Source organism: Myodes glareolus, chromosome 8, assembly GCF_982192425.1.
Source record: "Myodes glareolus chromosome 8, mMyoGla1.1, whole genome shotgun sequence".
NCBI classification, from domain to species: Eukaryota; Metazoa; Chordata; class Mammalia; order Rodentia; family Cricetidae; genus Myodes; species Myodes glareolus.
This window is the reverse complement of record NC_142033.1, coordinates 41,326,309-41,338,855: the sequence shown is the minus strand read 5'-3', so window position 1 is coordinate 41,338,855 and position 12,547 is coordinate 41,326,309. Positions and strand designations below refer to the sequence as shown.

At 46.5% G+C, this 12,547-nt stretch overlaps 1 pseudogene; it reads left to right on the top strand.

Moving 5' to 3' along the window:
• The first annotated feature begins 10,856 nt into the window (after positions 1 to 10,856).
• LOC125387548 (malate dehydrogenase, cytoplasmic pseudogene) lies at positions 10,857 to 11,779 on the top strand (annotated as a pseudogene).
• The last annotated feature ends 768 nt before the right edge of the window (positions 11,780 to 12,547 follow it).

Genomic DNA, 12,547 nt, shown 5'->3' with positions numbered 1-12,547 from the left:
TGGGGCCCGGGGTCTGTGCTCTGGGTCACTGCCTTGTGTGGTGCTCATTTGCCTTTGACCCGGGTGCTCTGGCTCTCTCTTCCTTGATACTGAGGCCTAGTGCACAGGCCTGACCCTCAAGCAGTAATTGAATCAGCACATACACAAGCACTGTGTTCCACGCTTACAACCTCCTCATGAGAGATTTCCAGCCTGTCCTTTCTCATCTCCAAAGTCAGCATGCTATTGCTTCCAGAGAGTTTCCAGCTGCTATTGCTAAAAATGGGCCCTTCGTTTGGGTAGCCGGCGAGGATGGGAGCTTTAGAACAATTTAAAGCAAGTATTCAAAAGCCATTGTGAGAGGCTTACCAGCCAAATATAGCACAATTTGGGCACTCAAACACTTGAGGACAGCAGTGGATTAGGAACTGCTACAACACAAGAGCCCACGTGCGTATACTGACTGCAGTGGTTTAAGGGGATGGGAGGGCTCCTGATTGCAGTAGAATGTGGAGCGCTAATTGGCAAACGTGCTAGGATTGAGAAACCACCATCTGCAATCATCCGAATGAAAACCAGCTCAGGTAAGGCTCAGTTATTGCTGCGTCTGAGCAGACGTTTGGTCATGGTGGTGATGGAACCTACGGTCTGGTGCAAGTTGTACCACTGAGCTACAGCCCAGCCTTATGTGTTGTACAGTCCAGAGAACACTCTATGGTAGCCATACTTTAGGGTTTTGTTTTTCTTATTTTGTTGTTGTTGTTATTGTTGTGTGTGTGTGTGTGTGTGTGTGTGTGTGATGTGTATGAGTGTCTCCAAGGAGGCCCCAAGAGGGTGCTGGATTCCCGGAACTGGAATTACAGGTGGTTGTAAGTTGTCTGATAAGAGCGCTGGGAAATAAACTCGGGTCCTCCGGAAGAGGAGTAAGAGAAGCTGTCTCTCCAGCCCCATTGCTGCGAATGAATGAGTTTATTAATTTATACAACAAGCCAACATATAAGAATAAACAGCAAGTAGCAGAGGGATACAGAACAGCACATTATCAAAGAAGCATCCATCGGAAGCCGACTGAGGAAGCCTTGTCAAGGCAGCCAGCGGGAGTTCCCCACTGAGGGTTCAGGGCAGAGCAGTGCGTCCTCTCCCTCCAATGAGGCTCTCAAGAGCAAAGAGCCGCAGACAGATGACATCACTCATCCAGCAGAAACAAACTGGGGAAGTTGAAGCTTCATCTCCAGTTCCCATGGGTGAGCTTCCCATGGCTGAAACCTCGCTTTGCCATGGCAGGGGTTTGTGCATCGTGAGGGGACAACAATAAGCTCTTTGGGGATTGGCTCATCTTCTAGCTGTTTCCCAGGACAACATGTATTCACTTTTTAGCTTCTTTCTGTGCCCTCCCCTGCCCAGCAGAGATAGAGGCCCTATCCCATCCACAGATATGGGAGGACACAATGGGCCCAAAATGGGGAACCAATCCCACTTTCAGAGCCCGCTTCTTAGTGAGTTCAGAAACCGCATGACAATTTGCAAATATTCATTGCAGCCTTCTAAGTGGGAAATTGTGTGCACATGTGTGTACACATGTGCTCGGGAGTGTACGTGTGTGCAGAAGCCATAGATTAACAGTGGGGTGTCTTTCTCCACTTCTCTACTTTACATTTTGAGACAGGGTTTTTCACGGAATCCAGAGCTCACCATTTCAGCGAGGTTCACTGGCCAACAAGACCCCAGGAGCCACTGCCTCCGCCTCCCAGTGCTGCAGGTACAGCCATGTTCAGTCGCCCCAGGCAGCTTATGAGAGTCCTGGGGAGCTGCTCCCAGGCCCATAAGCTTACCCAGCCAACATTTTACCCGTCCATCATCTCCCCGGCCCCATACTTTAGGGAGTGACAATGATTTGTACAGCCTTATTGTGCCACCAACCACGATGATTTTGCTTGCAAGGCAGAAATAACTGTGCTGTGGGGAGTCAAAGGGCATCTGGGCCGAGCGATCAAACTTGTGCTGCCACTAAGGGGTGGAAGAACCCTGCGTGCCTCCAGCCGTGATAGCCCCTAAAGGGCATAGTGTTGCTCGTGTGACATCCTGGCTAGGAATGTACAGGCTGAATCTAATAACAAGGAAACACCGGGAAAAAATCTTAAATGAGAAAAATTCTACTTAAAAACAGAGGAGAGGGGTGGGTGGAAAGGTCACTCAGACAGAAAAGTACTTGCTGCTCAGTCAAGGCTTGAGTTTGAGCTCCAGACATCATGCAGGAATGGTGGGGTGCTCTTATAATCCCAGTGCTGGGGAGGTAGAGACAGGCCCGCCAGCCTAGCCTACTTGTGACTTAGTAAGGAGCTAAGTCGGTGTTATATTGCTGTGAAGAGACGCTCTGACCACGGCGACTCTTATAAAAGAAAGCATTTAACTGGGGCTGGCTTACGGTTTCAGAGGTTTGTTCATTATTACAGTGGGAAGTATGGCCACACACAGGCAGACATGATGCCGGAGACGTAGTTGAGAGTTCCATGGTAGCAGGAAGCAGAGTGAGACATGGGCCTGGCTTAGGCATCAGTGACACACTTCTTCCAACAAGGCCACACCTCCTAGTCCCTTCCAAGTAGTGCCACTCCCTAATGACCAAACATTCAAATATATGTGCCTATGGGGGGGTCATTCTTATTTAAACCACCACAGAGACTCTGTCTCAAAAAAAGATGCCAAGGCTGAGCTCCGGCCCACATACACATACACACACGCACACATACATGCACTTGCATACATGAACACACACACAGAGGAGAGAAGGCATTAGTATTCTCCAAAAATACTAGTATCAGAAAAAAGTAAATAACGATGGTGTGTATAGGATGTTTTAAATCAACGAACACAAAAGTCAGGGCCACTAAATCCCATGTCAGGCTCTGATCTTAGACTTGCTTCCGTACTGAAAACAATCGAATGACCTATAGGGCATTAATAGGCCAATTGGAAATCCAGAAAAAACAAGTGTTGGGCAGCTACTCTATCAACATTCCATCTAGTCAGGCTGGTGGCTATAGTAGGGGGATGCAAGAAAGCAGGGCTGTTCTTAGAAAAGACACACTGAGGAAGTTCTGAGTAAAGGCCAGAGACATAGACAGTAAGTGGGCAGACAGACAGATAGACTGACGATAGACGGATGTGTAGATAGATAGGTAGGTAGATAATAGAGGAGAGAAACATGAACTCCTGCTTTTCCTTTAAATCTGAATTCCACTTCTGTGCATTCGACAAACCACAAACCAAAAGGCTGAGGGGGAAACCTTTGTCTTTCTGATACTGATATTTTTTGGAGAACACTAATCTTTCCCTGTTTTAGACTGAACACATGCAAGACCTTTCTCTTGTCACGACTTCCTAAACAACCCAGAACGATGGCTATTTGCATAGCATTTACATTATATCAGGTATTATAACAAAGCAGCAATGACACAGCTTGTGGGAGGATTTGTGCACGGTATAGTCTCTCTTCCGTGTAATATCAGAGACTTGCACATCCTCAGATTTTGATACACATGGTGTTATCTTCTGGTCCCCTACAGACACCAGAGGACAACTGCGTAGGTGCATATGTGGTGCTGTGACGGTTGTTCTGTTATGGTTCTTATTCTTGCTATAGTTCTACACATTTGAATTTCTTCTAAGCAAAAGTGCTTAAAGGTACAAATGCCTGAGAGCTCCCCCATGCTGCAGGGATGCCAAGGCTGTGCAGTGTAGATGTCAGGGAACACAGTCAGGCTGTCCCTAGAACAGTGTAGACCAAAGGCGATGATGGCTTAGACCAGGGGACAAGATTTCAGACAGGATGTCATGAGGGTCTGTGGATGTCCTGCAGGTAAGCCGATGGGACTTGTTCATGAATTCCATATGGAACCCAAGAAACGGTCAAGGGGACATGGGTGGGAGACACTCGCGGTTTGCCTGGAGTTGGTAAAGCCTAGATGGAGAAGAGGTGTGAGCGACAGGTCGGGTGGATGATTGGGAGTCAGGATTTGCACGTGGGCCTGAAGGATTGGACTCACGGAACACAGTGTCTGATTTAATTATGCTAAAGCTCATAATGTGTATAATTAGCTTTAAAAGATTCCTGCAGAGCAACCACAAATCAATGATATTCTCAATGCAAGCCCCAGAAGGTTGCCACGTTTACGGAAGGGACTCTGAATGTGGTTTAGAACACTCGTCTTCTATGCGAATTTACATCTTTGGCAGGGGTCTTTCTCAGTGCTGACAATGCAAAGACTCGATGGCTGAAATACACTTAACTTAGGTTCAAATTCAAGAACAATTACAGTAACAATCTTATTTTCACTTAAAAAATAAAATTTTAACCCATTAAGTGCAATGAGTACTGCCCATATGTGCGTGGAAACCTATTGGTGGCCACCCTCACCCCAAAGAGAAGTGACTTTTCCCTGTCTCGGAGCCGTCAGCTGCTGATAGCTCCTTGGCTAGGTTTGGGGACGCAGTAGCTCCTCCGCCATTTTTGCTGGCTTGATCTGGTGTTTGTCTTGTGTGGGTGTCCAAGCTGCAGCTCATATGTGTTCAAGAGCATGTCCTGTCTAGGGGACAGCGTCTCACCTCACCCCTCCCCTTCCTCCAGCTTCCTTTCTGCCTGCTTTTCTTTGCTGCTCCCTGAGTCTGCAGAGGGGGAGTGAGATTTGATAGAGATGCTTAGCATGCAGCAAAGTCAATCAAGCGTTTGTCTTTAAACAGTCAAACATTACTATTGCTTTCTTAGTATCGTGTTTTATATAATGTATTAGAATAGAAATAAATGATTTTAATGTTATTCATTTTATCTTTAATTCCGTTCATTAAGATGTCTTTTTGGGTTTTGTTGCTTTGAAACAAGATTTTTTTTTATGCAGCCCAGGGTGGTCTGGAACACACAATTTTCTTGCTTCAGATTCTGCAGTACTGAGGTTACAGGAATATTCTACCATGGCTGGTGATTGTGTCTATTTTTGTGCATTTTCTGTCATGAAGGTAAGAATATATTTATGAAATTATAGATGAACATAATTTACACGTAAAAAAGTACACAGACCTGGAAGTACTTGGTGAAAATTTTAATTGAGAACACAGAGAAAGACTCTCTTGAGAAACCCACAACTCGTGTGTATGTGTGTATGTATACATATGTATGTATGTGTACATGTGTGTATGTATGTGTACGTATATGTGTGTTTGTGTGTATGTGTGTGTACGTGTGTATATGTGTGTATGTCTGTATATGTGTGTGTTTATGTGTATGTGTTACTCTTTCTCTGATAATTCATGTGCCTAAATCTATGTTTAAAAAAATTTTTTCATTAATAAACTCCAACTCTCAATTCTGCTATTAAAAAAAAAAAGTACAGCTAGTTCAGAAAAACATTGAAGACCCCTGGGTTAGGCCATAATACTAATTCCAAACAGGCTTTTTGTTAACTTTGCCACACTCTGTGCCCCAGCAAGGAAGAAACAAAGTAAAATCATCACCACAAGTGTAACCCTCCTGCTGGAAGAGGATCTAGAGGCCCATCTAGAGCAAACAAATGACAGATGTCATCCAAAGGAATATTCCAGCACTTCTCCTTGGGAAGATGTCTGAGGTACAGCAAGTGAAATAAAAACAAGATGGAACCAGGTATATTGTCAAACAAAGGAAACCTGTGGTGGCAGTGGCCATCTCGAGGGAGCTGTGCTAGCCAGGGAGAAGAAGGGGCCTTGCTTTTTAATGTACCTGAGACGTCATGAGGCTGGAGAGCTGGCTCAGTGGGTAAAGCGCTAGCTACGCAATGGGAGCACCCGGGTTTAGGTCTCCAGAAACCACAGGAGCCGGAGTAGTATTCCATCATGCATCTGTGATTCCCGCGCTTCTTCTGTGAGACAGGAGCTAGAGATTGACGAATGTCTGGAAACTTGCCAGCCAACTAGCTTGCTGTTTGCAGGATGAGTTCTTTTCTCAAACGACATGAACTAGGTGGGCTGACTCCTGAGGTTCTCCTCTGATCTTCGCACCTGAAGGCCGGATGCCCAGCTCGGTGTTTTGAGTTTGAGGAGTGGTTTTATCTCCAGCGCTCCTCCCTCTCAATACGTCGAGTCACAAATACATATTAGTTTAATATTTTAAAATGGATAAAAAAAATGTTCAGGATCTCTGAAACTCCTCTTGCTTTTTGCTAGTCAGGCAGGGTAGCAAAACCTGAACTCACAGTACTCAGGAGGTTGGGAGCAGGAAGATGGCAAGTTCAAGACCAACTTGGGCTACATAGCAAAACTATCTCAAAAAAAAAAAAAAACCAAAAAAACCAACAGTGAAAATGTATTAAAATGAACTAGACAGCACTTTAAATGGTAATAGATTGGAAACAACTAAAATGTCTAGCAGAGATCAGTTAAGCAAATAAAGAAAAGTGGCTTGCTTTATGACGTAGATTTTAAAAAACAGTTGGAAAATTTAATCTTAATGTAGATGCCAGAGTTATTCTCAATGATGTTTAACATTTGAAGGCTGTCTCACCTCAGAGTGCCCAGAGGCTCTGGACAAAGACTGAAGGAGAAAAGCAACTCTTCGGATGGGGTCATCTCCCCTCCATGTGACAGCTGCGGCACACTCCTCTCTCCCCGCCTCCACCACATCACACGCAATAGTAAGTAAAGACATGTTTAAAAGAAAGTACCCCCAAAGGGCTGTGATGGCTCAGCAGCCCAGAGCCCTCGCAGTTCCTGCGGAGTATCAGGGTTTGGTTTCCAGCACCCACTGATGGCTCCCGTCTGTCTAGAACCTGCTCACAGGGGATCCAGCATCCTCTTTTGGCCTCTGCGGACACCAGGAGCACATATGGTTTGTATACATGCATGCAGGCAAAGCACAAGCAAAGAAAAAAATTAAAAATAAAGAGGAAATACCCCAAGAGACAACAGTGTTTGTCTCTGATACTGAGATTATACGAGACTTAAAAAAGGTTTGTGCCTTCTAGACCTTTCTTCTGTTTTCATATTCCTCTCATTTTTTTTTCTGGAATAGGTATGCATTATTTTGTGCTGTGAAAGAAAATAAAAAGCAAAACGCTCAGGAAGCCATGCCATGCATGGCTGACCTGAGTCACGAGCTGAATTCTCATGTTTAAATTAGTTTCAGAAACAAGGAGTGGTTTCTAGGCAACAGGCTTGGGAAATCATGGTCATTTCCATGGTTGCTACAGTGTGTGTGTGCGTGCCTGTCTGCGGGAGACTTCAGAGATAAATGCTTGTGCAAGCAGACTCCTGCTAAGGAGAAATGAGTTTTGTCACCCAGTTTTGGTCACGAGGACTTCAGTTACTGTGACCCTAGAGGCAGATAGGAGCCAGAGAGTTCTTTCTTTATTTATTTATTTTATTTTTTTTACTGATGGATGACTGAGTTAATGAGAACTGCTGTAGGTCGGTGTACGCTAAGTCGTTTCTGAAGGTGTGGGAAACTGAGGGGCCAGAAGGGAGCCAAAGCCAACGCCCCCACGCACACCGCAATGGTTTTGCTGTGAACTCAGACGGTCTGGGGCTGAGCGAGATAGATTGCATCTGAAGATGTGAGAAGATTGCCTCGCAGTCTCTGGAGCCATTTACTGTCATTACAGGCAATTCCGGGCAGCCAAAGGGCTTTTAATCAGGAGGAACATGGAAAACCGGAATCAGGGCAAAGAAAGCTTTGGCCCTGAGACTGGCTCTGGAGGAGGGGCTGAGCCAAGGGAGCCTTCCAGCCTCCTGGGAGATGTGTTCTTCCCCAAGTGCCCGCAGAAGGCATTGCTCAGCCCAGCAGGCATATCTTCAACAAGAAAAGGCGATTTCCCGAAAAATACCATGTCGGAGCATGGCCCTCTTATGGCTATTGTTGTTTTGTTTTGTGACAGAATCTCATGAGGTTCGGGTTGACCTGGATTTCTTGGTGTAGCTGAGGATGATCACGGATCAGTCTCTTGCTTCCGTGGACATCTCTGATTCATACTCTTTCTCTCACTGTGTGATGCCATCTGTCGAGTTATGATGCAACAAAAGCCTCTCATGAGGTGCGGTTGCTTAAGAACTGTGAGATACAGCAGCCTCCTGTCTTTGTTATTTGTCCAGCCCTAAGTGTTTGGCTGGAGTAGAGCAAAATAGATTTAGTCTCCACTGCTCTTCCTTAAGTGGTAATTCTTCAGACAGGTTTTTCCATCTTTGGACTCCAGAAGCACTGATTAGAAGCAGGCCCTACATATGCCTGTGCTAACTCATTCTCTCTCTCTCTCTCTCTCTCTCTCTCTCTCTCTCTCTCTCTCTCTTTCTCTCTCTCTCTCTCTCTGCCAGTGATGGAAATTGAGCCCAGGTCTTTCTTATTCAGGGCAAATATTCTACCACTGAGCCACATGCCCAGGTCCCATGGTCTTGAGCGATATATGGAGCCTGTAACAGTGAATGTTCCCCAAAGGTTTATGTTGGAAGCTTGGCCCCTAGTGGGGCAGTAAAAGATGGCGTAGAACATTTGAGAGTGGTGGGTGGCTGAGCCGTTGAGTTATGTGGGTGCTTCACTCGGAAGAAATGAAGGTCACTCTTAAGGAACTCTTCAGTGGTTTGTGGTAAAAGCCTAGGCCTGGCTCCTAAGTCTCTTTCTGGCTTCCTGTCTGCCAGAGTGATTGCCCTCTGTAGAATCCTTCCATGGGGTCTCTCTAGAATCCGACAGACACTGACACACACCCTTGGATCTTCAGAACTGGAGAACTAGCCGGGTGTTGGTGGCACACTCGGGAGGCAGAGGCAGGGGCAGGCAGATTTCTGTGAGTTCAAGGTCAGCTTGGTCTACAAGAGCTAGTTCCAGGACAGGCTCCAAAGCTATAGAGAAACCTTGTCTTGAAAAACCAAAAAAAAAAAAAAAAGAAGAAGAAGAAGAAGAAGAAAAGGAAAAAGAAAGAAAGAGAAGCAGAACCAGAGAATCCATTAGCTCTGACACCTTGACGGCCCAGCCTGTTCTCCCTTTTCCTAACCTCCAGATGAGACACACACACACACACACACATACCCACCCCACATGCACACACACATATACACACTACATGCACATACTCCCCATGCGCACACACATACCACGTACACACATGTACACACATACACATGCCACATGCACACACATGCACACACATGCAACACACTCCACAACATACACACACACCCCACACGCACAATAGACACATGGCATATTCTCCAGGCTTTATTCATTTAACTCATTCGTGATTACTCAGGCCGGAAGTGAGTCTCGTTCTCCCCTCGGTCCGTAAGGACTGTGACAAGGCAAGGTCGCTCATGAGTTCTGTGCTCTGCTTTCAATAAATGCGTTCCGTAGAATTGAGTAGCAGAGTTTTGTTTTTGTTTCCTTAGACAGTTTCTTACCATGTAGCCCAGGTGGGTCAAGGACTCACGATCCTCCTGCCTCGGCCTCTTAAATGCTGTGGTTACAGGCCTCTGCCGCAAAGTCTGGTTTAGCTTCAGAACTTTCTTCCTAGTGTCTGTTAACACTTGTCAACAGCTCTAGTCACTCCCTCCCATGCCAAACACCCTATTAAAAAGGGTCACCCCATCCTTGATTCCCTGCAGCGCTGCAGCCTACGGGAAGGTAAACCTGAGCTCTTCCGTCTCAGAGCGTATAGTTGCGTCGGGTCAAGGGTGGAATCCAGATTCACTTAGCTTCTTTCATCGTAGCTGGACCTGTCAGCTCCAGGGCCAGACAGGGACCTGCTCTGACAATCTGTGACACTGTAGGGAGCAAGTAGTTGTTGTCTCTAGCAGGGCCTTTACTTGTTGTGGGCCTGATCTCTCAAGGCTTCCCTTTACAGAGCCATGCTCCCCACAGATACAAGTGCAATAAAACTTAAGTCTCAAAGGCAGCTACTCTGACCCCCATGGTAGACACAGGGCAGCCCCCCTGCTCAAGGGAGACCAACCAGGACTGCTTGAGGAGGTGTGTCATGGGAGAGGCTATGCTGCTCCTCAGGAAGGCCCTGGCAAGCCTGGCTCTAGCAACGACTGTCCTGTATTTCATGAGCGCGTATTGGGTGCTTCTTGTATTCCGGTCATGGAGCTAGGAAGGCAAACAGCATTTGAAGTGGGTCAGCCTGGGTCGGGGGAGAGAAGTCAGACAACAAAAGCACGTACAGTTGAATGCGTAGGGAAGAGAGGGTTGGATCCAGGAGGAGTTGGGAGAGAAGCAGTGAATACAATAAAAATCCACTGCTCACAAAGAATACGTTCTTGAAGATGAGGGATGAAAGAGACAACACAAAAACAGAGGGTGACATTAGAGGGCGAGGGAAGAGACCAGCGGAAGGGAGCAGAGGAAAGTAACAAGAGGGGTGGATGGGACCAAAACTATTCCATGCATGAATGAAGTTGTCCCAATAGAAACTGTCACCCTGTAGAGTTAGTATGAGCATCTATGGTCTGGAGTGTCCCCCACAGGCTCCTGTGTCTGAGCACCTGGTCTTCAGCTAGTGATGCGGTTTGGGAGGTTGTGGGACCTTTGGGGACCAGCTTTTGCTGGTGTACAATATCTTGTTCCTTCCTGTCTGGCTCTCTGCTTCCTAGTCCTGCTACTGTATTAGAAATGCCACACACAGCCAGTGCCCCAGAGCCTTAGTCTTCCCCGCCGGTGACGGACTTTGTTCTCCAAAACCATGAACCAAAGTAAATCGTCCTCAGTTGATTCAGGGAACTTTGTCATAGCAATGGGAAGGGTAATCAATAAATGTGCTAACAACAGCAGCAGCAGCAGCAGCAACAACAACAACAACAACAACAACAGCAAGAACAACAGGAGATGGCCTTTGGAGATGTAGAAATCTACCTCACAGTTCCCAATCATGTCTGAACCAATAAGTCCTTGTGATAGAGCAGCTGCTCAGATGGCCTATTCACTTCTGTACAGTATTGGAAATGGACCAGCCTATCATTCTTGTGCTGCTGGATATCAACCCCAGGATGGGTGTTCCGGACAGTATCCTGGTGGAAGTATAAGACTTCCCTTCCCCTTCTGAAAGATGCCATTGCAACAGACAAAGAGATCTCCTTCAAAGACTTGAACGTGACTGTCCTTGTGGGCTCCAGGTCAAGAAGAGAAGGCATAGAGGGGAAAGGCCTACTAAAAAGCAAACGTGAAAATCCTCAAAGTTCAGGGTGCGGTCTTGGAGAACTATGCCCAGAAATCAGCTAAGGTCATTGTAGCGGGAAACCCAGTCAACGCCAATTGTTCAACAGCCTCTAAGTCAGCCCCATTGATCCCCAGGAGAGCTTCAGTTGCATGAGTCGCTTGGATCACAACCTAGCAAAATCTCAAATTGCTCTTAAATGTGGTATAACTGGTGATGATGCAAAGGTCATTATCTGGGGAAGAGCATTCATCAGCTCAATATCCAGCTGTCAATCATGCTAGGGTGACATTGCAAGGAGAGGAAGCTGGTGTGTGTGACGCCCTAAGAGATGACACCTGGCTCCAGGGTGAGGTCATCCCGACTGTGTAACAGCATGGTACTGCTCTCGGCAAAACTTAGAAACTGTCCAGTGCAACGTCTGCCCTGAAAGCCATCTCTGGCCACATCAGAGATAAGTGATTTGAAATCCCAGAGGGCATGCTTGTGTCCATGGGCGTTGTCTCTGTTGGCAACCTCAAGAACAGGTCCTGGAAGGCCTCCCTATTAATGATTTCTCATGTGAGAAAATGGATCTTACTGCAAAGGACCTGGCAGAAGAAAAAGATATTGCTTTTGAATTTCTTTCTTCTGCATGACCAGACAACCATGTGGATGTCAATAAGTATCCCAAAGCTGGGGAATCGAAATGATGTCTTTGAACCTAGTACCAAACAGTAATAATGCTACACTCAAATTGTGAACAGCAACATATTTCAAATATTATGTACTTCGTGGTTCAGATGTGTGAGAGCCAATCAAGCTGTTAGTGCTGCAACTGAAATAAAAATACAGTCAGGAGAGGAAGCAGCAGCAGCAGAGAGATTCATGCAATGAGGCTGGGAAGTAGAGATTAGAAAAAGAACATACAGAAAAGCTGTCAGTTCCACGGCGATGCCTCCAAGTCAGGGACACACCATCCTCATCGTCACTGAAGATGAGGGCTTCGGTGGATGCATTGATGGGAATGTGGTGGTAAGATGGCGGTGGGAATGAGGCGGCTCTCAGGTTCTGTCCTGGAGGCTGGATAATGGTGACTCTGTTCATGAAAATCAGGAACACAGGGCAGGAGAAGATTGAGACTATGGTGAGCTAAATTTTGGCCATACCTAAGGTGGGGACATCCAAGTACCGCTGTGTCGTCAGTGGTAGGTCTGTGGGTGTCGGAGTTTGGGGAGGACCCTGGCTTCTGATAGAGAAAGGCTGGGTCGAGCTGCTCTCTTCACAGACATTCAATCAACATTGTTTTGAGCCACCAACGAACGATTCCAGGGCACTGGGGAAAGCAAGCGGTGCCGCCTGTGAGTGCGGACGCTCTTAGAGTAATGGGCTGATGGCTGCAGAAGAACTCAAGCCAAATAACACTA